The sequence below is a fragment of the Suncus etruscus genome, chromosome 10 (assembly GCF_024139225.1).
Source record: "Suncus etruscus isolate mSunEtr1 chromosome 10, mSunEtr1.pri.cur, whole genome shotgun sequence".
NCBI classification, from domain to species: domain Eukaryota; kingdom Metazoa; phylum Chordata; class Mammalia; order Eulipotyphla; family Soricidae; genus Suncus; species Suncus etruscus.
Genome location: NC_064857.1, coordinates 26,967,868 through 26,992,948, shown reverse-complemented (window position 1 = coordinate 26,992,948; position 25,081 = coordinate 26,967,868). Strand labels below are relative to the sequence as shown.

Here is a 25,081-nt window from a genome sequence, read left to right as displayed (position 1 = left end):
CTTTCATATTGATAGGTTGGGGATAAAGGTGATACAATGGGAGGATAACTGGATATTGAAGGTGGGATATGAACAGTGGTGAAGAGATAGATATTGGGACTCTGTATGATAAAACTCAACTATCAACTAATTTTTTAACTCTGATTCACTGTTATTTAATGAAGAAAAGGAAGAGGAGAAGAAAGGGATGAGGAGAGGAGGAGAATGAAGAGGAGGGGAGAAAAAAAGAGGAAGGGAGAATGAGGGAAGAAAGGAGGAAGGAGAAAGAGGAGGAGGAGGAGGAAGAAGAAGAAGAAGAAGAAGAAGAAGAAGAAGAAGAAGAAGAAGAAGAAGAAGAAGAAGAAGAAGAAGAAGAAGAAGAAGAAGAAGAAGAAGAAGAAGAAGAAGAAGAAAGAAGAAAAGAAGGAGGAGAAGGAGAAACTATTTGAGATGGGCCACATCCAGCAGTGCTCAGGGGTTACTCCTAACTCTATACTCAGAAATTGCTCCTGGTGGGCTCAAGGAAACATATGGGATGCCAGGATTGAACCTGGGTTGGTTCTGAGTTGACCTTTTACAAGGCAAACGCCCTACCACTCTGCTATTGCTCTGGCTCCAGAGGTGCTGTTACGTTTATTTACAATTACTTTATTTAAACGCTGTGGTTACAAATTGTTCATGTTTGAATTTTACTCATTAACCAAAGGGCATTTTCCACCAGCAAAGTCTCCCGTGTCCCTCACACCATTCATACCCCCAACTTACCTCTGGGGCAAAAATTATACCTCTCCCTCTCCTTTTATCCATTTAGGTATGTAAGTATGTGAGGTTTTATTTTCCTTTTAGACACTATGGTTTGCACTGTTGGTAATAAAGGGGTACCATGTAGATCACTTTTAAACCCATCAGTATCTATTTCTTGTTCAGAGTGATCAATTCCAAATATCATTCTCATAATGGACCCTCTTCTACCCTAACTTCACTCTCAACTCTATGGAAAACTTTTTTATGGACTGGCCCTCCAGGTTCTCATTCTAATTGCCTCTGCATATTATTATCATGTTGTCTTTTTATTTTCCTTATATGCCACAAATGATTAGGATTATTCTGTCTATCACTCTTCCTCTGACTCATTTCACTCAGCATAGTATTTTCCTTATCAATCTATGTAAGTAAGTTTCATGACTTTCTTTTGCTTAACAGCTGTGCAGTATTCTAGCATGTAAATATACCACAGTTCTTTTAGCCATTCAGCTGTTCCCAGGCACTTGGGTTGTTGCCAGATTCTTTCAATTGTAAATAGTGCTGTGATGAACATAGGGATGTGGAGGGCTTTTGTTCATGGTGTTTTTTTGTTCTTAGATTATATCCCTAGTGATGGCATTATTAGATCATATAGAAGCTCAATTCCTAGTTTTTAGAGATGATCTATATTATTTTAAAGAACTGTACCAGTCAGCATTCTTATTAACTGTGAATGAGAGACCCTTTCCCTTTATATCCTCACCAGCACTAGTTGTTCTTGTTCTTTGTGATGTGTGCCTGTCCCTGTGTTAAGAGATGATTTTCATCTCTCTGATAATTAGATTAGTGATGTGAAGCATTTCTTCATGTGCCTTTTGGCCATATGTATTTTGTTTTGTTTTGTTTTTATTTTGGGGGCCACACCCGGTGACACTCAGGGGTTTACTTCTGACTATGCACTCAGAAATCGCTCCTGGCTTGGGGGACCATATGGGGCGCCGGGGGATAGCATGAAAGGCAAGCACCCTACCGCTGCTGTGCCATTGCTTTGGCCCCATATGCATTTCTTTTTAAAGGAAATGTCTAGAAACAATAGACTTGCATGGTATTGTTACTACAAAATCAACACATAAACCCATGACTTTTATATATATATTTAAAAAATAATCCAGTGGGGCCGGGCGGTGGCGCTAAAGGTAAGGTGCCTGCCTTGCCTGCACTAGCCTTGGATGGACAGCGGTTTGATCCCCCGGTGTTCCATATGGTCCCCCAAGCCAGGAGCAACTTCTGAGCACATAGCCAGGAGTAACCCCTGAGCGTCACCGGGTGTGGCCCAAAAAACAAAACAAAAAAAAAATAATCCAATTCACAACTGTGCCTTGAAAAATCAATACCCAGAGACAACTTAACTAAAGAGGTGAAAGACCTATGCAAAGAAAACTGCAAAACATTTCTTCAGGAAATAAAAGATGGAACAAGAAAGGAAAAACTCATACTCTGCTCATTGATAGGAATGATTAACAGTATTAAAGTGGCAATACTTTCCAAAACATGGTACAGATTGAATGTGTATCCTATAAGAATACTCATGACAATATTCAAAGAGGTGAATTAAGCACTCTGAAATTTGTACGGAACAATAAATGTTCATGAATAGCTAAAGAAATCCTTGAGGAAAAGATGATGGAGGCATCACTTTCCCTAACATTAACCTGTACTACTATAAAGCATTAGTCATTAAAATAGCATGGTACTAACATAAAGATAGATCCATTTGATCAAAGAAAACTACTTGAATATTCTGAAACTTAGCTCCAGGTATATAATCAATTAATCTTTGATAAAGCATCAAAAATTACAAAGTGAAGCAAGGAAATCCTCTCCAACAAGTGGTGATGGGAGAAACTCTTCAGCTACATGCAAAAAAGCAAACTCAGAACTATATTTATTGCCATGCCCAAAGGTCAAATGAAAATGGTGGAAAGACCTTGATATTAAACCTCAACATAAGAAACAGAAAGGAAAATGTAGGTAGAATATGACATTGAAGATCCAAGCTTCTTCAAGAAATTTACATCACTGAGCAAGCAAATGGTATCAAAAAACTACATAAAACTTAGAAGCTTCTGTACCTCAAAGGAAATGGTAACTAGGATACAAAACCTACCCACAGAATGATAGAAATTATTTACCCAATACCTGTCTGATAGGGGTCAATATCTAAGATATGCAAGACTGGTACAACTCAGCAAAAAAAAAAAAAAAAAAAAAGAAATCTAATCCCATCCAAATATGAAAGAAGAAATGAACATATATTTCCCCAAAGAAGAGATATAATTTTTGTAGTGTCTCTGTCTGCTTTTGGAATCAGTGTGAGGTTAGCTTCACAGAAACTATTTGGGAGTATTTCTGTTTCTTCAATTTCCTGGAAGAATCTAAAAAGGATTGGCAGTAGGGCCTCTTAAAATTTTGAAAAAATTCACTAGAGAATCCATCTGGTCCTGGGCTTTTATTTTGGGGAAGCCTTTCGATTGCTATGTCAGTTCCTTAATAAGGATGAATCTGTTCAGATATTTCAGATCATCTTGATTCAAACTTGGAAGGCTATATGAATTTAAGAATTTATCCATTTCTTTCCGTTTCTCTCATTTTGTGGCATAAATTTTCTCAAAATTATCTTATAGTAACTTTTGAATTTCTTCAGTATCCTTCCCCTTTTCATTTCTGATTCAGTTCACTACGTTTCTTTCTCTCTCCTCTTGAGTCTTGCTAATGGTTTATATATTATTTTTTTTAAAGAAGGAACCCTTGCTTTTGGATTGTTTTGGGGGTGCCCAGTTCATTAATTTAAGCTCTAATATTTTTTACTTCTGCCTTCCAACATTTTGTTCATTTTGTTGGTAATTTTATAATTTAGTTAGCAAACAGACTGTACCAAAATATTTTCTTTAGAGGCCCCTTTTCCTTCTGATTCAAACTTGCAAACCTATAAACTTTCTTCTTAATGCTGTTTTGAATGTGTTCAACAAGTTCTAATAATTCATAGCCTCATATTCATTTGTTTTCAGGAATCTTTTGATTTCTTTTTGATTACCTCTCTGACACATTTATTGTTCAGTAGAGAGCTGCTCAATTTCAAGAGTGCTAAATTTATTTCTCCATTACTGTTTGTAACTCACTTTTATTTTTCAGTGACACATTGTCTGAGAAGATAGCTGATACAACTTCTATCCTCTTCATTTATCCTCTTGAAGTATATTTTATGGCCCAGCGTGTGATCTATTTTGGTAATTGCCCCAAGTGTACTGGAGAACAATGTGTATTCAGCTTTTGGGAGAGGTGGAAGATATGTATATGTAGATGTGTATATATACATTTCCCTCTTCTCCACTTTCTACTTCAAAGCCAGTGTATTCCAATTGATTTTAAGCTTGATCTATTAAGAGGCAACAGAGCAGTGCTAAAGCCTACTACTATTGCACAATCAGTGTCTTTATTCAAGTGCTTTAGAAGTTTTTAGAGTATTTTACTGGCCCCACAATGGGTGCATAATATTTAGATTGTAATTTCCCCCAGATGTACACATTCTTTGATTATTAAGAAATACTTGTCTATGCCTACTATAACCTTTTAAAGCCTGAATTCTGTGTCATCTGATATTAGTATGACTACCCCAGTCTTTTTAAAGGAGTTATTTGCTTAAATGATTGTCCTATAACCTTTGACTTTGTTTGTTTGTTCTATTCAAATGTGTTTTTATTCAGGCAGCAAAATGTTGAATTCAATTTTCTGATTTTTGTGTCCACTCCGTGTCTCTTAATTGGTACATTTAGTCCGCTGACATTGTGAGAGATTACTGTCATAGGATCTAGTGTCATCTTTTTGTAGAAGCTTGCTGTATTTGTTGGGTTTGTCTTGGCTTAAAGTAGATCCTTCATTTTGAGTCTGTAAATTTTCTGAGTTGTTGTTTATCTATGCAGTATTTTATCCTTCTTCCAAACTTGAGTGAAAGTCTGGCTGGATAGAATATTCTTGGTGAGGCATTCATTTCTTTGAGTACTTTTTTTTTTTTTCATTATAATGCACCACTACCTTTGGGCCTGGAACATTACATGATAAATCTGCTGTAGATCATAAGGACATTTCTTGTATGTAATTAACCTTTTTGATTTTCTGCTTTCTGTATTCTATCTTTATCTGTGATTTTCATCATTGTGACTAGGCTGTGTCTTGGGGTATTTAAAAAAAAATTTTTTTTTTTACCACTCAGACTGCATCCTCTCCCTCTACCCTCTCCTAGAGGAAAGGGAGAATGATCATCAATGGCAAGAGGTAGCCACAGAAGTGACACCTAGAGCCGGCTTCATGCTCAGGAGAGAATGCTCTCTTTCTTGTGGCTTTTCTTGTGGATGCTCTACACGATCAGAGAAACTTCTCTAGTCACATACTATAGAAATGAACCCTGAAAGTATAGTCTTAATCTTGGGGTATTTTATCTGGTTTCTTTTAGCTAGTTTTTTTTTTTTTGGACATCAAAAATGTGAGTGCAAACATTCTTCAGCTCTTGGAACTTCTTAGCAATGATGTCCTTGACTTTTCATTCTTCATGGGAGTTTTCTTCCTGGCTTTGGAACTCCAGAGATTCTTAAGCTGTTTCTGTTGAATTTATCCCAGAGTTCTGTTGTCTGTTGTTTTCACTTATTTGGGGAATTTTTCCATCTTTTATTCATTTATTTTAAGGCTCTTTCCAACATTTTCTGTTGTACTGAGGTGTTATGCAACTCATTTCGAGCTCATTGATTCTGTCCTCCACATCTGTTACTCTGCTGGTGTGGCCTTCCGGTGAGTTTTTCATTCACCTACCAAGTTTTTCAGTTCTATCATTGTTTGCAGTTTTCTCATTTCTACTCTCATATTCCCTTGCATCTCTTTGGATGTCTGTTACATGGTTCTTTGAGTTCGTTGAATATCCTATACATTTCCTCTCTAAAGTCATATGAGAGAGGCTATCTCTGTGGCTGGTACTAGTTGGGTCTTCAAAAATTACCATTGTCATTCACTATGTATGTCAGTGTTCTGAGTTGTTTCCCCATTGTGCACTTTGCAGTCTGGTGTTGTTTCTGGCTGATTGTCTAGAAGTAGTGTATGGCCATAGAGCAAAGTAGAATAGCTGTGCTCTTTTCATGGTACACTGGTCATTTATTTTTTTTGTGGTATGGACCTACAGTGCATGTTTTGCTTGTAGACAGTGAGATGTGATGTTGCAACTTCTCACAAGAAATGCTGGGAATAACTCCCCAACCATAGAGCCAGAGTATTTTCTTATCCCAGTGTTCTATACCATCACCATATGTGGCAATCTCAAATCAAAAGTACCACTACACATACACAAACACTATACATATACTCTGCCACAGTTTCACAATGCTGAAAAAATGAGAATTCCCTTCAGAGAACCCAAGATTTTCAGAACCCAGAATTGTTTTAGTTGCGCATTATTAAAATTCAACACCTTGGGGCAAGGTCAAAATAGTGAAGGTTTTCCTGTGAATATCACCTGGTCTAAATTGCAGCAATAATATAAAATCAAAAAATGATTCCATGATCAACTCCCCAGAGGAAGTACTTGGCAGTCACTATCAAAGAATTCTTGGAGAATTTTTATATGAAGAATTGACCGTTTACTTAGCTAGCACCATCAAATTGACTTAAAGAAGTCTCAGGAGTATCTTTGACAGTGCTGCCTGCTTCCCTTGGTACATTTTATGGATTTGGGTCTTTACTACGTTTTGAATAAACATTTTATCAAATAGCTTTACAGTTTACTTAAATGCCTTTTTAATTCTTGGTTTGTTAATATTTTGACACATATTCTTGTATCTTTGTTCATCAAAGATATTGTTTTGTATTTTATTTTTTATTAATTTCAGTCTGCTTTCGATATAAGCATAATATTGACCTCAGAGAATTGAGATTAGAAATTATGTGAGGGAAAATTGTTTGGATTCTATTTTAAGGGTAGTTTCTGTTTCATCAACTTTCTGGAAAAGACTGAATGATTGGAATTAAGTCCTATTTGGAAGTTTGGAAAAACTCATTAGCGTATTCATCTGGGTGTGGGCTTTGTTTGGGGAAAGACTTGATTGCTCTTTCAATTTTTGTTTTAATAATCGGTCTGCTCAAATATTTTGCTTCCTACTGACTTAGTCTTGGGAGGCCATGAGATTCTCAGAATGTGTTTGTAACTTCTAAGTTCTCTAATTTTGTGCATAATATAGCTTCATTTGATTTTCTGAATTTCTGTGTACCTGGTACCTATTTTAACTTTGCCCCTTTCATTTATTAACCTAATTATTAGCTTTATCTTTTATTTTCTGTGTGAGACTAGTTCAGGTTTTGTTTATTCTTTCAAGAAGATATCTTTTGATTCATTCGTCTTTGTTGTTGTTTCTTTTTCCTTGATTTCTCTTTGTGTGTGTGTGGTTTTAGTTTGTTTGTTTGATTTTGTTTTTATTATCCTCTTTCTACTTCCTTACAATTTTTTTTTGTTGTGCTTAACTACTAGTATTTTTGTGTCTGGGCCAGTAGTGCATAAATCATTACTGATAGCTTAGTGTACCACAAAGAATGTAGGAGATCAAATCTTGGTTAACCATGTGCAATGCAAATACCATACCTGCTGAATTGTCACTCTGGTCCCAACCTATTACTATCTTTATAAGAGCACTTGGGATATTTATTTGGGTCTTCTCTTGCTCCTGAATTCTTATGTTGCTATGAACTTCCCTCTTAGAATAACTTTTGCAGTGAACCATATGTTCTGGTAATTCATGTTTCATCTCATTTGTTTCCAGGAATCTTTTGATTTTTTTCATTAATTTTCTCTGACTCACCCATTGTTAGTTTCTAAATGTTCGAGTTTTACCTAGGTTTCTATGATTACTTTCTGCTTTCACAGAGTTGTCTGAGAAATAGTAAATAATATTTTATCTGTTTAATTTTTCTAGAAACTTATTTTATGTCCCAGCATATGTTCTATTTCCAAGAATGTGCCATGTGCATGAGAGAACAACACATACTTAATTTTTTGATGGCAAAAAGCACTGTATATATCTATTGAGCATATACCTTTCATTTATTCATTTAAGACAAATGTTTTCTTATGATTGATTGGTTTTGGCCTACCTGTGGTGAGAGAAGGATGTTAGGGGCCAGAGTGGTAGCACAGTGATAGGGTGTTTGCCTTGCACGTGGCTGAGCTAGGAGCGATTTCTAAGTGCAGAGCCAGGAGTAACCCCTGTGCACCTCTGGGGGTGGCCCAAAAACCAAAATGAACAGAGAGAGACAGAGAGAGAGAGAGAGAGAGATATTAAAGTATGTTAAAATATCAAACCTCTCTTGTGTTGTTGATATCTTATCTCAGCTCTTTTATCAGTTGCTTAATATGTTTTGATTTTTATTGTGTGCTTATATATTTGTTAATCTTATTATAGCTGCCTTGATCATTATATATCTATCTCTGTCTCTTATCATTTATGTTTTCTTATATAAATATGGATGTCTCTGTTTTTAGGCAACTATTTGTAAAATTGTTGTTATGCTTTTTATTTTGAATCTATATGTATGTCATCCTTGCTCAAGGGCCAGGCTTATCTTCTCTGTATCATTCCAATTTTAGTATATGTGCTGCCGAAGCAAGCACTATTTTGAATCTATATTTAACATGACCAAGTAGGTGTGGGTCTTGCATGCATATTTTTCTCTATGTTCTATAGAGTTATTGTGCAGATCATCTTCCAGTTCACTGATTATGTCCTCAGCAGATGTTAATCTTTGTGAGCCTCTCCAGTGAATTTTTCACTTCATCTACCAAGTTTTTCAAAAAGTCCTGTTAATTCCATTTAAAGTTTTCTCATATCTTCTTTCATATCATCTTGATTCTTATTTGTGGTTCCTTTAGTTTGTTACAGGGTTCCTTTGAGTTCTTTGAACATCCTCCAGGTTTCCTCTCTAAAGTCTTTATTCATAGAGACTATAGCGGTGGCCAGAACTTGTTTGGTCTGAAGGGTTATCATCTTAATTCTCTAAGCATGATGGTGTTTTTCATTGTTTTCCCACTGTGTCTTTTGCAATGTGGTGCTTCTACATGTTGAGCTGAGGTTCAGAGGATATACTTGGTCTTCTCATTGAACAGATATTGGTGGATCCCATCTGGGCCATTGGGCATATGCCACTTGCCATTACCTCTGGGGGAGGTTGTAGGCTCACCACACTTGTCTACACCTCTTACTGGGTCATATCTTGGATTATATTTTCTATTTGTCCTTGCTTCTGTGGTCATATTTCCCCCTGTAATCAAATATCAGCCTTTTATGCAGTAATCAGTATTTACTGATTGTAGTAATCCAATTGTTTTAGTTTTTACTTACTCTAAGTAGTCTTGCTTTGAGATTACCACATAGTTTACCCCTTTTAAACACAAAATAGATGAGCATCATCAACATTGTTAAAAATAAAAACTACATTTTTCCATTCCTCCTTTCTCCCAATTCATGATTTCATTATCTTACTACTCCCAACTAAAATATCTTTTCCTTTAAAAGGGTATCATGTAGTATTTCTCACAAAGCTAACCAAATGGCCATAAACTTTTTTGACTGTCATTTATTTTTAAAGCTCTGTGGCACTCCTTTAAATTTAACAGATAACCTAATTTGAAAGATTATTAGGATAGTCTTGCTTTCATTCAATTTTTTTTTTTTTTTTTTTGCTATTTCAAACTGTTCTTATAGTCTGTAGAGTTCATTTGTTAGGTTTTCTATGAGGCTTATGTGGGTTCCTTTATATGTGTTTTCTGTTTGATATTGCTGTTCTCAGGATTTTATCTCTCTTTAGCTTTTGTCATTTTAATTGCAATCTGCCTTGGAGTTCTTCCATTTGAGTTTATTTTGTTTGGAAATGTTTCAGGTCCTTGGATCTGGGTACATGACTCAATCCTCAGACTGGGAAAGTTATTTGCAATAATTTCTTCAACCAAATAGTTCTTCTTATTCTCTCTCCTTTCCCATGGGGACTCCTATAATTCAGATGTTGTTCCTCTTACTGCTATCCCACAGTTCTCCAATGTTGTCTTCATTTCTTTTTCTTCTTTTTTCTTCTTATGTTCTCTCTTGTTGACTTCCTGTAATTTATCTTGCAGCACACTAGTTCATTCAGCTTCTCAGCTTCTGGACTATAGCTTAGTAAAAATAAACAAAACACTCAAACATCACATTAATTTTTATTCACCTATAATGCTCTTTAATACAGTGATTTCTAGTTGCAATTTTCTTATATATACTCTCATATTTTCTCTTTTTGGGAGCAATCTATTCTATTACTTTCTTTAATTGGTAGAGATATGTATGATTTTCATATATTTTCTCCCACATAGAAGAACTATTTTATATATTAGTGATAGATTTTCTATAAAATATTCTAGTTTGATATATTTTCATTTATATGGTTTTGCTTCTCCCACTTGCTATTAGAGCACAAGCTCCAAGATATCTTCCGGATTCAAGGAGCTTATCATTTATTTTTTTCTTAGATATTATATGTGATTCTTACATCCAATACTTTGTTCCATTTTGAATTTATTTAGTATCTAAAGTTAGATAATGCTCTAATTGAATTCCTTTGTAAGTGGCTGCCTAATTTTACCAGCATTATGCAACATAATATTGGAAATTACAACATAATCTAGAGCAATTAGACAAAGAAAGGTAATATGGTATCAATACTATACAAAGGGAATACAAATAAAAAAACGCAGAAGCCAGAATTATCACTATTTTCAAATCACAGAATATATACAAAAATAATAGACCCTAGTTTTTAAAATAGCAAATTAATGAAGTGACACACTAAAATTAAAATACAAAAACATATTGCATGTATATATTCAAATAATGAATTAGCAGAAAGAAAAACAGTAAAATAATTCTGTCTACAATTCTATGAAAATATTTAAAATCTGGTCTGGGGAGATTACACAACAGGAAAAAGTGCATGCTGTGCTCCCAGAATTCTTGAGTTTCATTCTCAATACCACACAGTCAGTATTGATGGCTCACAAGCTCTGAGCTGAGCATAACACCCAGGCACAAACAAGTGTGTACTAATAAACAAAATCCAAAATAATTGAATACCGTGATGTCAGGGAGATAGTATAAGTGGTAAGGTACTTATATAACATGTGACTAATGCAGTCCTATCTCCTGTGTCATAGTATGGTCCCCTGAATACTACCAAGGATAATTTCTGGGCACAGAATCAGAGATAGTCTTCTGGGACTTGCTATCTATACCCCACATCCCTATCCCACAAAAAATTAAATAGCTATAAATAAATTTAGCGGTAGGATGTTTGTTCAATTCCCTATATCCCATATGGTCCTCCAAGCCTGCCAGGGGTGACTTCTGAGTGCAGAGCCAGGAGTAACCTTTGAACACTATCATGTGTGGCCCCCAAACAAAATTATATAACGATAGATGATAGATAGATAGATAGATAGATAGATAGATAGATAGATAGATAGATGATAGATAGATAGATAGATGATAGATGATAGATAGAAACTAAAATGGGAATCAACAGATATTCTGTGTTTACAGGCTGAAAGAATTAATGAACATTTTATCTAAAGTAATTGATAGATCCAATAAACTACCTTCTAAATCCTCTACAGCATTCTTCACCAAAATGTAACAGAAAATAAGGGGGAGAGGACAAAAAACAAAATATAACAGAAAATCTTAGTTTATTTTGGAATTACAAGTGACTAAATAGTAAAAAGAAATCATGAGGGTGAGAATGGAGGTATCATTTCTTGACCTCAAACTGTGCTGCAAACTGATAGTACTTAAAACATTAAGGTATTCACTTTTTGTTTGTTTGTTTGTTTTTGTTTTTGCATCACACCCGGCAATGCTCAGGGGTTACTCCTGGCTCTATACTCAGAAATCACTCCTGGCAGGCTCGGGGGACCATATGGGATGCTGGGATTCACAGCACCATCCTTCTGCTTCTAAGGCAAACGCTTTACCGCTGTGCTATCTCTCTGGCCCCACATTAACGTATTTAAATAAAAGAATAAAATATATTTTATGTATTTAAATTAAACTAAATATATTTTAGATTTCAGATATAAATTTCATTATATTTATATATGACAAGTTAACATACAAGAACATATAATTAAGTGAGGATTTTTTTCTTAAATAAATAAGGCACAGTGTACTTTATGATGAGTCAATCAGAGATGTTTTTATATTGTCAAATGTGTTAAGGTAGTCATTATCAGTTGTAATTTATCCTATTTAGAACTATTAGTAATATTAATAATATAATACAACATCCAACATGCCATTAATAATCATACTGATAATTATTCTATGACAGAACAACTTAACCGCCCATTAGTGTCTTGAAGTAGAATAGAAATTCCAAAATATGATCATGCTCATAGATAAGAAATATCTCCTCATCTTCACTTATCTTAGAGGTTGCCATATTTTAAAATCACAGTCTAGATGTCACTCACCTGTCCTACCATTTCATTTTTGACTTTATTCACTTATTCTACCCTTTAATGTAACCTTGCCTTCTAGAGTACTCTATTCACCCTATCAGTTACTCTACAATAAAACAAAATACAATTAATAATGACTTATTCTATATCACTACAGAATAAGATTCAAACCAAACCTCACATTTAATATTACATTACATTTAATAATTTTAACATAATTTTCTACTTGAAATGAATTTAAATATTATTCCTTTTGGATGAAAAACATTAAAAAAAATCTGTCAATTCTCCCTATACCTAATCAAGGAGTCTACCTACATGCCAAATTATATATTGTTGGTATCTATGTAAAGGATATGTCTGGAAATTAATAAAATACTGAAAACTACATTTTTATCTTACATTAAACTTGATATGCTAAAATAAATTGATTTCTGTTCATCTATGAATATGATTTCTGGAAAAAACAAAATTAAAAATTTATTTTAAAAAAAGGACCAGATGGGGCTGAAATAATAGTATAGCAGTAGGGCATTTGCCTTACACCTGGCTGACCCAAGGGACCCAGGTTTAATCCCTAGCATCCCACATGGTCCCCTGAGCTTGTCAGGAATGATTTCTGAGCAAAGAGCCAGGAGAACTGCTAAGCTTTGCTGGGTGTGACCCAAAAACCTAAATAAAATGTTTTTTAAAAGGACCAGAAATTTGTCTTATGCTAAATTCTTTCTCACCTGAAAAGCTCCTTCTCCTTTCTCCTCTATTTTGTTTTCTTTTTATTTTGGGACCACATCCGGCAGCTCTAGGTTTTACTCCTGCCCTCAGAAATCGCTCCTGTTAGGCACGGGAAACTATAGGGGATGCTAGGAATCGAACCCGGGTTCTTCCCAAGTCAGCCGAGTGCAAGGCAAACTCCCTACCACTGTGCTATCTTTCAGGTAGCCTCTTCTCTATTTTTTCAATAAATTTTCTACCTTCTTAAAAAAAAGAGGACCACAAATAAATAAGACAATAAAATAAGAATACATTAAATAAAATATCTTACTTTGTTAATGATTTAAATTCTTGATAACCACATTATCTCAGAATAAATAAAATGTCAGCTATTTTAATTTCTTAAACAATTGTACTTTGAACCAATAGATTTTTCAAATATAGCCATTGTCATGACAATGTCATGATAGCATGGTAATCTGATAATGAATCCCTGAGAAGCATTTATCAATCACAAAAGTTACTTTGTTTCAATAGATTCATCAAAATCCTAAAAGACTCTATCATACTTCAATGGACTTTAAATAGCATAAAGACAAATAAAAATTAAATTACAAATAATTTTAAAAATATTTATGTTCAAGCCAGGAGTGATTTGTGAATGCATAATCAGGAGAAACCCCTGAGCATCACCGGGTGTGGCCCAAAAAAACAACAAAAAAAGCCTTTATATTTAGAATGTGAGACTATTTCACATAGAAATGACCAATCTTTTAAGTACTAAAAGGGACGCAAACTAAATTTTAGTCATTATTTATTTTATGTAAGAAAAAAATCCTTTTTTAAAAGTGATTGTATAATTCTCAGGATGTCAAGAAAGTAACAAAAAATAAGATTTTGGGGGAAGAGAGCAATAGATATATAAATAGAGTAGGAGAATTTAATTTTAAAATGTAGGAAAGTTTAATGTTTTTCATGTCCTCCCTTAAATTAATTCATTTACTCCTTATATAAAATCTTAAATGCTTAAATATGGGAGGCATATTTTAAGGTAAAAGGATCATAGCATTAATATAACATAAACTTGGAAATGCTATAAATGCTGAAGAAGAGGAACTTGATTGATTTCTTCCAATCAAGTTGTGCCATGCACTGTTTTGGGATCACTTTGTTATTCCCTATAATATTGTTTTTCCTAAAAGGGATAAATAAGGTCTAGTCCAATAGTGATGATTGCTAATTTTTGCATCAAATCTATCTTAATTCACAGTTTATATTTTGGAAGCAAAAGTTTCTCGGCTAAGTTTATTATGAGAAAATAATTTGGCTAGTTGGTGTCTCTCAGAATAGTTTTATAATTCTAAAATTGTCCTCTGTTCTCAGTAGTAGACTGGAATGAATTCAGATAAACATGTAATGCATGAAAAAAACATCTATTTGTGAAAAGATAAACATGGCCTAAATATAAAACTTTAGACTTTGCAGCAATTACTAGTTAAATATTAATTAAACTTTAATAGTTTAATAGTTTACAATATTTAAGTTAACAATATAGTCAATATAGTTAACAATAATAATAGTTAATAATTTAGCTTTCTTTCTGGAAATGGCCCCTTAATCCTCTTTTCTCCTCCTGGGACTTGTACATCATGTACTTTAAATAGTGTATGAAACCATTTGAGGCATGTGTCTGGAGTGATGAGAATAAGAGAGCTTTCCTGAATCTGATCTGTGATTCTTTCTTGCTTTTGGTTCTCCCTTATTTAGCAGTCTTTAGGCCATTTGATTTGTGCCAGACTTTGGCTATTTCTCTGTTTTTCCATGTGCACTGACAAATTTTACAGGGTACTAGCTAAATAATTTCCCTTTACTTTTATGACTCTGCCATAGCATTGTTGAGGCCAGGTGCCTTTCTTAGTGAATTTTCTTTCTTTTTATTCAGCTCTGGATTTTAGATGTGACTTCAAGTTTTCCCTGAAGGCTTCAGAAACAGGATTTCTTCTAGTGCACTTAGGTGCTTCATTATTATTTTTTCATAAACATTAAATATTCTGTTTTAATGTCTCAGTTTGAACCACCCCATTCAAGTGTAAGTTTTTGTTGATTGGTTTGGTTTTGGATTTGTGGAGTTTTTTTTTTTTGGGGGGGGGGGTTGTAGTGGAGAGGGGAAAATCCCTTTGCCATCAGTCACAATATAAAAATTTATAGATTAAAATGCTTTATATCTCAGAAATAATGGCCAACCACCCCTAGGTACTTTCCTGAACCCCATCTATAATTGGGGAATCAAACTTAAAGAGGATGTTTGGAAGAACCTGGAAATGTCTTTTATTGCACATCAGTGGTTACATATTTTTATAATTGGTATATATAAATATACCAACCTTTCACATGGAATGTTACTTGAAAACAGAGAAGGAAATTTTACTGGAATAATTACTCCTTTTGGGAAAATGACATATTAAAGAATGCCTTAATCTTTCCCAAGTCAACCCTGTGCAATTCTGCATATGTGTTTTTACATGCGTGTGTAATTGTGCCTTTTAAAAATTTCCCTGGTTGAATTTTCAGGACTGAAATGTACTGAAAACTAGAAATTTCTAATTAGATATCAGGTGCTTATAACAAAAACATAAAAAGGTAACATCTTGGAAGAATAGCCCTTGGAGAACAATGGTGGAGAGGATCAAAATTCCAGGCCACAAGACAGCAAAGAGAAGATCCATAAGGTATCACTCCTGGAAATACTTGGGGGAGCTACATGCAGTGCTTGGAAAGGAACCTGAATTGTCTACATGCAAGTTCTTTCAATTCTTGGACTTTCCTGGGTGCGATACTGGGAAGTTCATTGATTGATCTACAATATGATGAATTTTGGAAGTACCTAAAGGTGCCAGGAAAATCAAACATGTGACTCGAGGATTCAGACTCGCAAACATCCTTTTCCTTCTCTACACACCTTCAGGGAGAATACTCAATGATGGTATTAATCATATCCATATAAAAAAAACACCTTATAACAACTCAAAAAATGAGGAGCTAGAAGAGATTTTCAGGTTGGCAAATATGGAGATTTGGGAAGAATAACACACCTCAAGAAATGTGAGCACTACACATTGGAAAGCACTACTCCTCAATGAGCACTACAGATGCGCATTGCCTTCTAAATAGCTTGAGCTATGTATCTCATTTAACTGTTACTGAGTAAAATTTATTAAAACAAAAATAAGTGAAGATGAAAAAAAGGTAACATCTTTTAGCTTGATTATAGAAATCCCTTCACAGTGTATATCAAATATATTCCCCTTACATATAAACAATTTTAACTTTTTTAATGGAACTAAGGAAGAAAAGAGAATGTTTGTGAATTTTAGAACATGTATGTTCTATATACAAGGGTTAGAAATATTAAAATCTACTTGTTTATTTTATAAAATTAAAATCAATAGGAACTTTAAAGTTATAAACCTGGACTAGGGCAATAATAGTACAGGGGTTAATATGGACTCCAGCTTAATAATCAGTATTACGTGATTCCCTATTACAAGTTGTATCCCTGAAATTATATCCACACACTCATAGCATAATAGATATGTACTCAAGATTCTGAGATGCCTGAGGGTGGCCTGGGTTGAACCTGAGCCACACTGCAGTAACCTTGATCCCTAGCCCTTCTGGCCTACTGGAACCATCTAACCCACTTAGGAGAAGCCCACAGAGCACTGCTTGTGAAGTTCTTCCTAAATGAAATTTATTATGCAATGCCATAAGAAATTGTAGAAATAAACAATAAAAATATGCATAGTAGGGGCCAGATCAAACAAAAAAGAAAAGAAAGAAAAGAAAGAAAGAAAGAAAGAGAGAAAGAAAGAAAAGAAAGAAAGAAAGAAAGAAAGAAAGAAAGAAAGAAAGAAAGAAAGAAAGAAAGAAAGAAAGAAAGAAAGAAAGAAAGAAAGAAAGAAAGAAAGAAAGAAAGAAAGAAAGAAAGAAAGAAAGAAAGAAAGAAAGAAAGAAAGAAAGAAAGAAAGAAAGAAAGAAAGAAAGAAAGAAAGAAAGAAAACTTGCAACAGCACATCTGACAGCTTACTCTTGGGTCTGCACTACTCAAGAGGACACAATTTAAAGCTTAAGAAAAATATTTGAGAGAAAAGGCACTTATATTTATAATACAAGACAGTCATAAAACATGGGGTAAGTATTCCATTCAGAATGAAACAATTCTAATATTGTCTGTCTAGTAGTAATCTAATGATTGGAAATGGGAAGTTCATTGAAATATAGAAATAACCAAGAATAACAAGAATTACAAGTTAAATAAATTACTGGAAACAGTATGAAAACTAAACTATTTAGAACATTTTGAAATTTAATCCAATGACATTGGTGATGGGAAAAATGTACTGGTGAAAGGTGGTGTATATTCTATGACTGAAACTCAAGCATGAGCAATTTAGTAACCATGTGCTTAAATAAAGAAATTATTTAGGGCCTGGAGAGATAGCACAGCGGCATTTGCCTTGCAAGCAGCCGATCCAGGACCAAAGGTGGTTGGTTCGAATTCCGGTGTCCCATATGGTCCCCCGTGCCTGCCAGGAGCTATTTCTGAGCAGACAGCCAGGAGTGACCCCTGAGCACTGCCGGGTGTGGCCCAAAAACAAAAACAAAAAAACAAACAAAAAATTTATTTAATAAAAGAAAGGCCATTGGCAGCAGGCATTTTAAGGGCCCAGTCTTAGGTTAGTATAAAAAAAAATTACTGTGTCTTTTTAAGCTCTACATATATTATTTCCTTCCTATTGAAAAGATTTTTAAGTTATATATATATATTAAACATTAAATACTATGAAAGAAAATTTTATATCTAACTTTTTGTAGGCTAAAAATAACTATGAAATTAAATATAAAGAGATATAAAACACAGATAAGAAAATGACATTTTTACTCCTTTTTTTTCATATTAGGTAAAACTTGATATGTAGTTTTCTGTACCAAACTTGAGGCTTGAATTTTCTTTCAAGTGGTAAAGTAAGGCTTAGGGAGTCATCTCAGACCATTTAAATGCAATATTCTCTTAGATATCCCTAAACTATTGGAGGATGCTTAATATTTCACTGACCACTTGAAAAAATGTTGCTGCAGTGAGATTGGAATATGCCATATTCACATCCAAGTGAGTTGATGTTAAAACAATTGATAAATATTGCCTTAAAATATGCATTAAAAGTAGCAAAACCTACTGAGATACCTAATTTTATATGCATAAACACTAGCCATGTAATTTAAACTTTCTAGCAATAAGACAGAGAAAGCATGCTTGATTTTCAGTTTTCACCTACAAATAATATTTCTCTCATTATTTAAATGACAGATCTGAGTTTTGAAGTTTTGAGTTCCTGATTCTTCAAGATAGAAACTGTTGCAAACTGTTAAGGAACTAATATTCAGTATACATAAAGTTCTCAGAAAGCAATAAAAATATCCCAATCATCACAGCGGGCGGCAGTCGGAGGGTGCTCCTGGCTCTGTGCTCGGAAGTTGCCCCTGGTGGGCATGGGGGAATCATGTGGGATGCTGGGATGTGAGCCACCGTCCTTCTGCAGGAAGGACAGACACCTTGCCTCCATGCTATCCCTCCCGGCCCCACTTTATTCCTTTAATTATGTCTTTTATTTAATCCTTTTTTTCTTTTAAGAAACTCTTTTTTCTTTAGATATGTCTGAGCATATATATTTTTAGTTTTTGTCATGGGTCTGTTTTCTTCTCTCTTCACCCCCAAATCCACCAGCAATATAATGTAGCACCACTTCTTCCTGCAAAGCAATATTAAAAATAGGGGAAATTTTACCTGTAAAAACAAGCTCTTATCTACTAGGGATAAGAACTTATACTTTTTTACAACACAGGGACATCTCCCACCCTGAATGTATTTCATGGGGAACCAACCTAGTCTCCAGGGAAATAAGCACCGACCGTCCAGCCTTGACTACTGGATCCCAGACATAGAAACAACAGAGTTCTCCACAAAAGCTCCAGGAACCAAGTCCCCTCCAGGGCATTCATAATACTGCTCTGACGCCAACGTACGCCAGTTCTAAATTGATAACCTGACAACGAGGAAATGGGAACAACTAGATCTAAGAGCAAGTTATCCTTCCTCACCGGCCAACGACAAGACAAAATCAGACGACCTGTCACCTTTCGATCTGTGCAAAAACCAAGATTGCTATATACAGATGACTGGTTGTTACAACCAGGACTAGACAGTACGCATCCCGGGACCAACAACAACAACAACAACAACAACAACAACAAGCTCTAACCTAGCTTTTGGTCTACAATCTATTCAACAAACAAGATCTCCAATTCCAGAGGTCTGACTGAGACAACCGCAACTAAACGGGTCTTCAAGAAACATAACGAAAGACTGTCCCAGGCTCCATCCTAGGAGCAACATAATGACCAAGAACACCAACTACAGAAGATGAATTAAAACGACACTGAGGAAGCAGAACTGCTAGAACCACAAAGAAAGCCTTCATCATAAGCTCTATTCCTTGAGCTGCACAGTTACCAAGATCTCTAGATACAGAGGTCTGATTTTACCATCCATGACGAAGCAGAAGTCTTCCATTCACCACAAAAGCACTGAGGGGAGAGTAAATGATCATGCAAGGAGTCTAGAGTTGATCCCATGACAGTATACTTAAGGGATGGAGAAACCCTGTATCTCCTAGGCCAAGGGAATTCCCTCTATAATATCCCCAATAATTACTGTGCCTACGCAGGGGGGGGGGGAAGAAAAAAAATAAGAAAAAATCACAAAATAATCATTTTTCCACATATATATTTATTGATTGATTGATTGGTTTTTTGACGTCTTTATTTTGGTATAGATATTGAAGTTGATGTCTCTTTTTTATTTTATATTATTTTATCTTATCTTTCTCTTTCTTTTTGCAGTTGGGCATGATTTGAATTCAGAACCAAAACTATTGTGTGGTGCTTCTCGTTATTGCTGTAGGGCTCACTAGATATTTAATTTGACATATATTTTTGTATTGTTATGGTGTTTCAATTACCTTTTTCATGTCCTCTCTCAAACTGAGGCTGATAGCCACTAGAAGGACTCCACCCATTTTCAGCATATTTTTTTAAATTTTTTAAATTTTTTATTTTTACTTAATTTTTACCCCATTCTATTGCCTTTCTTTCCCTCAAACAAAACCACATAACTCCTTTATCTAGGTTAGCCTCTCAAATAGAGGGAGAAATAACGGAGGGCACCAGGACCAAACAGATGTATGATCACTGATAGTAAGCTAGACAAAGAGGGGACCACCTACTCTAGCAGCCTGGGGGGTGATGGTAGGGGATATGGGTTGCAGAAAGGGAACGGGGAAGGGGGGAGGACAAATTTGGTGGTGGGTATTCCCCTGATTCAATGTAATATGTACCTAAAATACTAATGTGAAAGATATGTAAGCCACTATGATCAAAATAAAAATTAAAAAGAAAAAAGAAAAATGTCATGGGTAGTTTTATAGGAACTGCAATTAAATATTTTGCATAATATTGGAACTACATAATATTTTGGTCAAGACTGCTATTTTTTTATGTTATTCCTTCCAATCCATAAACAAGAGGTGTTTTTCTACTTCCTCATCACTTTTATTTTTTAAGCCTCTTTTATGTTTCTTTTAATAGTCATTTTTTCTAGAAGTCTGTGACTTCTTTTGTTAATCTGATTCACAGATAATAATTTTTGAGGCACAACTGTAAATAGGATTTTTATTCTTATCTCATTGATTTCTTTATCTCTTAAATATTTTTATTCATTTGCAAATAGAAACCTTGGATTTCTTGTGTTTATTTTGTAGCCTGCTACATTATTTGTAAAAGTCTAGGAGCTTTTTAAGTATAGTCCTTAGGGTGTGAGGTATAGAAACATGTCATCTAAAAATAATGAAAGATTGATATTTTTTCCAGAAAGGAAACCTTAAATATCTTTGTTGCCTAATTTCTACCATTCTTTGAAACATATATTGAATAGCAGTGTTAAGTGAGCAACCTTGTCTTGTGCCTAATCAGGGGAAAGCATTTAGCTTTTCACCACTGAGTATGATATTTGCTGGGAGTTGTGGCAAATAACTATGTTAAGAAAGTTCCTTCAACCCCATTTCATTGAGAGCTGTTTTTATTTTAATAAAAAATTGATGTTGGATATTGTTAAATGTTTTATCTGTGTATATTGTTCTGATCATACAAACTTTATTTTTCCTTGTATTTATATGGTGTATTACATGTATTGGCTATGTATATTATATTAAATTATTGTTGCATCATTTTGCTGAATCCTACAGGGCCATTATGTATGATACTTTTAATGTATATTTGAATTTGAATTGTTAAAAAAATATCCCAATCAAATAATAAAGAGTCAAATAAAAAAAACTTATAAAATTAACATGTGGGACCGGAGAGATAGAATGGAGGTAAGACATTTTCCTTGCATGCAGAAGGACGGTGGTTCAAATCCTGGCATCTCATATGGTCCCCTGTGCCTGCCAGGAGCAAATTCTGAGCAGAGAGATAGGAGTAACCCCTGAGCACTGCCAGGTGTGACCCAAAACTAAAATTAAAAAAAATTAACATGTGGTTGGCCAATAAAGTATAGAATTTTTATTTATATGAATGCTCACAAAAATATGTTTGTCACCATTTATTCATATAGATTAACACATTATTAATCAACTTTATCAAGCTTATTGGGTAATATAGACCTTAAGGCTAACAGGATCACTTCAGTGCATGACCTAAAAACTTTGGCTTAAACTCACAGTCTTGCACTTACCAAGCAAGCGCTTAAAATTACAACAGTATTCTAGGGGCTGGAGCAGTGGCATAGGTCTTAAGGTGTCTGCCTGAGTGCACTAGCCTAGGACAAAAAGTGGCTAGATCCCATGGCATCCCATATGGTCCCCCAAGCCAGGAACAATTTCTGAGTGCATAACGATGAGTAACCCCTGAGCATCACTGAGTGTCCAAAAAACAAAACAACAACAAAAAATGAACAAAAGAAATTACAGCAGTAATCTAGTACCTACCTTTATTCCTATTGATTAATACTCTTGTCAATTAATAATACTTTCCTAATCTGTAACTTTTGAAACATTTTAGAAAATAATTTGGTTTTACATCGAATTAACTACTCCTATGTGCAATCTACTACCACAATTTCTGCCTCTAAAATTCATTCAACATACATTTATCAGAATATACTTGTTGAACTGATTTTTTTATAGATCACTGTAGAGGAAAAAATTAGAGAAGTGTAAGAAACTAATGACACAGGAAGGATAAAACATATAATAGGAGCAAATATAATAACCATCAATTTCTCCAGCAGAAATCAATAAAGACATTACTGAAGATGTAGTACTTGATGATAGAGATATGGATTTTTAAACCTAAATTATTCTTTTAGCTTTAATGTTTTCATAATAATTCCACAGCTTGCAAATACTGCCCCAAAAGCAAAGAACGTTGATAATACAACATAGATGAAACGTGCATGGTAAATTTAAAACATTAAATTTGTCAGTCACTTTCTTTTAGCTTCAGAGCACCACAACAAAGTTTGTTCCTTTAAATAAGCATTTCCTGAGAGTGAAAGATGGTGAGGTTGAGGAATGAAACGAATGGACTCTGCAACCACATAGGCCTCAACAACTGAGGTGACCACTTAAGAGTTTTCTGACATGTCTTCACATATCACCTGAGAGAGCTATGAGATCCAAAGAAATGGGAAAGTTTATCATTACTTTTATTTTAGTGGTGTTTGAAAGCTTAATGTGAAAGACACATTTAGTACAGTCTTTCTTCTGGAATTTGGCAAAACAAACCCATTAGATAGATATTGGATTTGTTTTCTTTGGCAGAGAGGCACAGACTGAACTTCTTTAATCTGAAATGCTTTTCCATCTTTGGAAGGAGAAAAACTGAGATGGGGGCAGACTTCCATATTTTCCAAAGTATCCAAAGTAAAGCTAGATGGCTCCATATTTAAAAAAATATCAATAGTCATCAAGAAGCTTCCAAAGTGAAATGAAAGTGAAAACTATATGAATATATGTAAATAGATGCATATAATGCATATGAATATGCATTTCTATATCTATTTTAAAGTCTTATGATTATACCAATAATTATCTAAACATGATGGATGGAGCCACAGAAAGCCACTAATCAAATAGTATCTTAAATTATGAATTCATATCTAACCACAAAACATTATTGAGGAAAACAATAAATACTTCCACAGTGCCTAAATTTTTACAAAGGAAGAACTAAGCAATGAATTAAGATAGTTCTAAAGATAATTAAAACAACAAAAATTGAGCTGAAGAATGTTATCATCAAAAAATACCACAATTGTCTGTGTATTTGTGTAGATAGGTAGAAAACAACACTAGTTGTTTTCAAGATTCAGTGAGAATCAGGAGACCTTTGAGAAACAAAATCTTCAAGGGATAGTTCAGAGGACATTTTTCAGTGAGTAATAAATATTGAAATGAAGAGAAGAACGTAGATAGTTTCTACTACTGAATGCAATTTTGGCCACTTATTAGTCAGGTATCAATATTGATTTCCCTGAACTTCAATTTACTTGTCTATAAAAATGAAATGATTAACACTTAATTCTTAAAACAGTAGTGTGAGAAAAAGTACATTATTGTACTTAATAAATCAGAGCTTTTATTATTCACAGCTTGATCAAATTGCTTTTCAACTTTTTGATTTAAATACCACACACACTTCCAGTTGGAATCAATGTCATTTTTTTTTTTTTGGCCAGCACTGACTTAACAAAGAAACAAAAAGACATGTTTCAGCTAATTTTTGAACATCTACTTGAAAATTGTGTTTAGGTCTTTCAATTTTAGGCTTGAGAATTGGCACAAGAAAGGACTTTTTTAAATAATAAAACGTACATGAAAAGCAGTCTCACAGGCTTTTACAGATACTAGTGGTTCTGGGAATGAGCACAGGCTGCACCTGGACTTTTTTGCATTTTGATCCAGCTTTCCTCCACCAGAAGCTACAAAGCTCAAGAAGAAATGTAAAGGTTACAGCGAGGTATAATAAGTGCCTCTAAGACATGAAGTTAGTTCCTTTGGGCAATACATTAAAAGTGGGAGTTTAACATCCTACTTATTAGAAACATTGGAATGATTCCACTGGGAAAACTTGAAAATTCAACCAGACTTTGAATATGCAGACTTAGAATGAGAAACTTAGGCAGAGTTCTTCATGGATTCGTTTGAATAAAATGCCTAGAAAAAGATACAGTAAGGAATAGATCACTACATAATATCCCCTCCAATCTATGATCCCACAAATTTATTCATGTTATCTTACTTGGAATGATAAAATGGGATCATCTTCCTCTGCCATTAGAGTGACTGGGTTTACAATACTGTCCATTCTTCATACTGGCCTTGAGCATTAAGACAGATGGACAAAATAAGTTAGAATAATCCTACCCTCCTTCAGAACCATTATTGTTATTGACTAATGACATAGTCTTACAAATCTTGCAGAAAACATCTTTTTATATTTCCTATAATCAAAGCATTATGGTAAGCTATAAGACTGTAGTGATTAGAAAAATATGGTAAGAACCAGTTTTCAAAAGACGACCAATGAACAATGACTATCTTCTCAGACTAGAACTTGAACACAGATATAATAATATAACATTAGACTTATTTTTATTCATTTTTATTATAATTTAGGTTAAATGCTGGCTTTAATGGTACATTTCATTATGATAGTGATGCCTGACAACCTAGCTTCTCTATGTTTATGAAAGTCATAATAATATTCCCATTTCAATGTTAAAAGTAATAAAATAAGACAACTTTGAAGCATGCTGGATTCTTTTTGTTGTTGTTGTTGGGGAATATCCCCAGTAGCGCTCAAGGGCTATTTCTGGTTATTTGGTGCCAGGGATCAAGCAGGTATTGGCCACATGCAAAACAAATACCTTATCTCCTGTATTCTCTCTCTAACCCC

At 34.3% G+C, this 25,081-nt stretch overlaps 1 non-coding gene and 1 pseudogene across 1 annotated transcript; both read right to left on the bottom strand.

The window, feature by feature from the left end:
- Nucleotides 1–4,984: 4,984 nt before the first annotated feature.
- Nucleotides 4,985–5,201, bottom strand: LOC126021371 (small nucleolar RNA U3). The gene has a single exon (XR_007499899.1). It is a non-coding gene; the product is annotated as a small nucleolar RNA U3 (small nucleolar RNA).
- A 3,107-nt stretch (nt 5,202–8,308) lies between these two features.
- Nucleotides 8,309–8,425, bottom strand: LOC126021721 (uncharacterized; annotated as a pseudogene).
- Nucleotides 8,426–25,081: the final 16,656 nt, after the last annotated feature.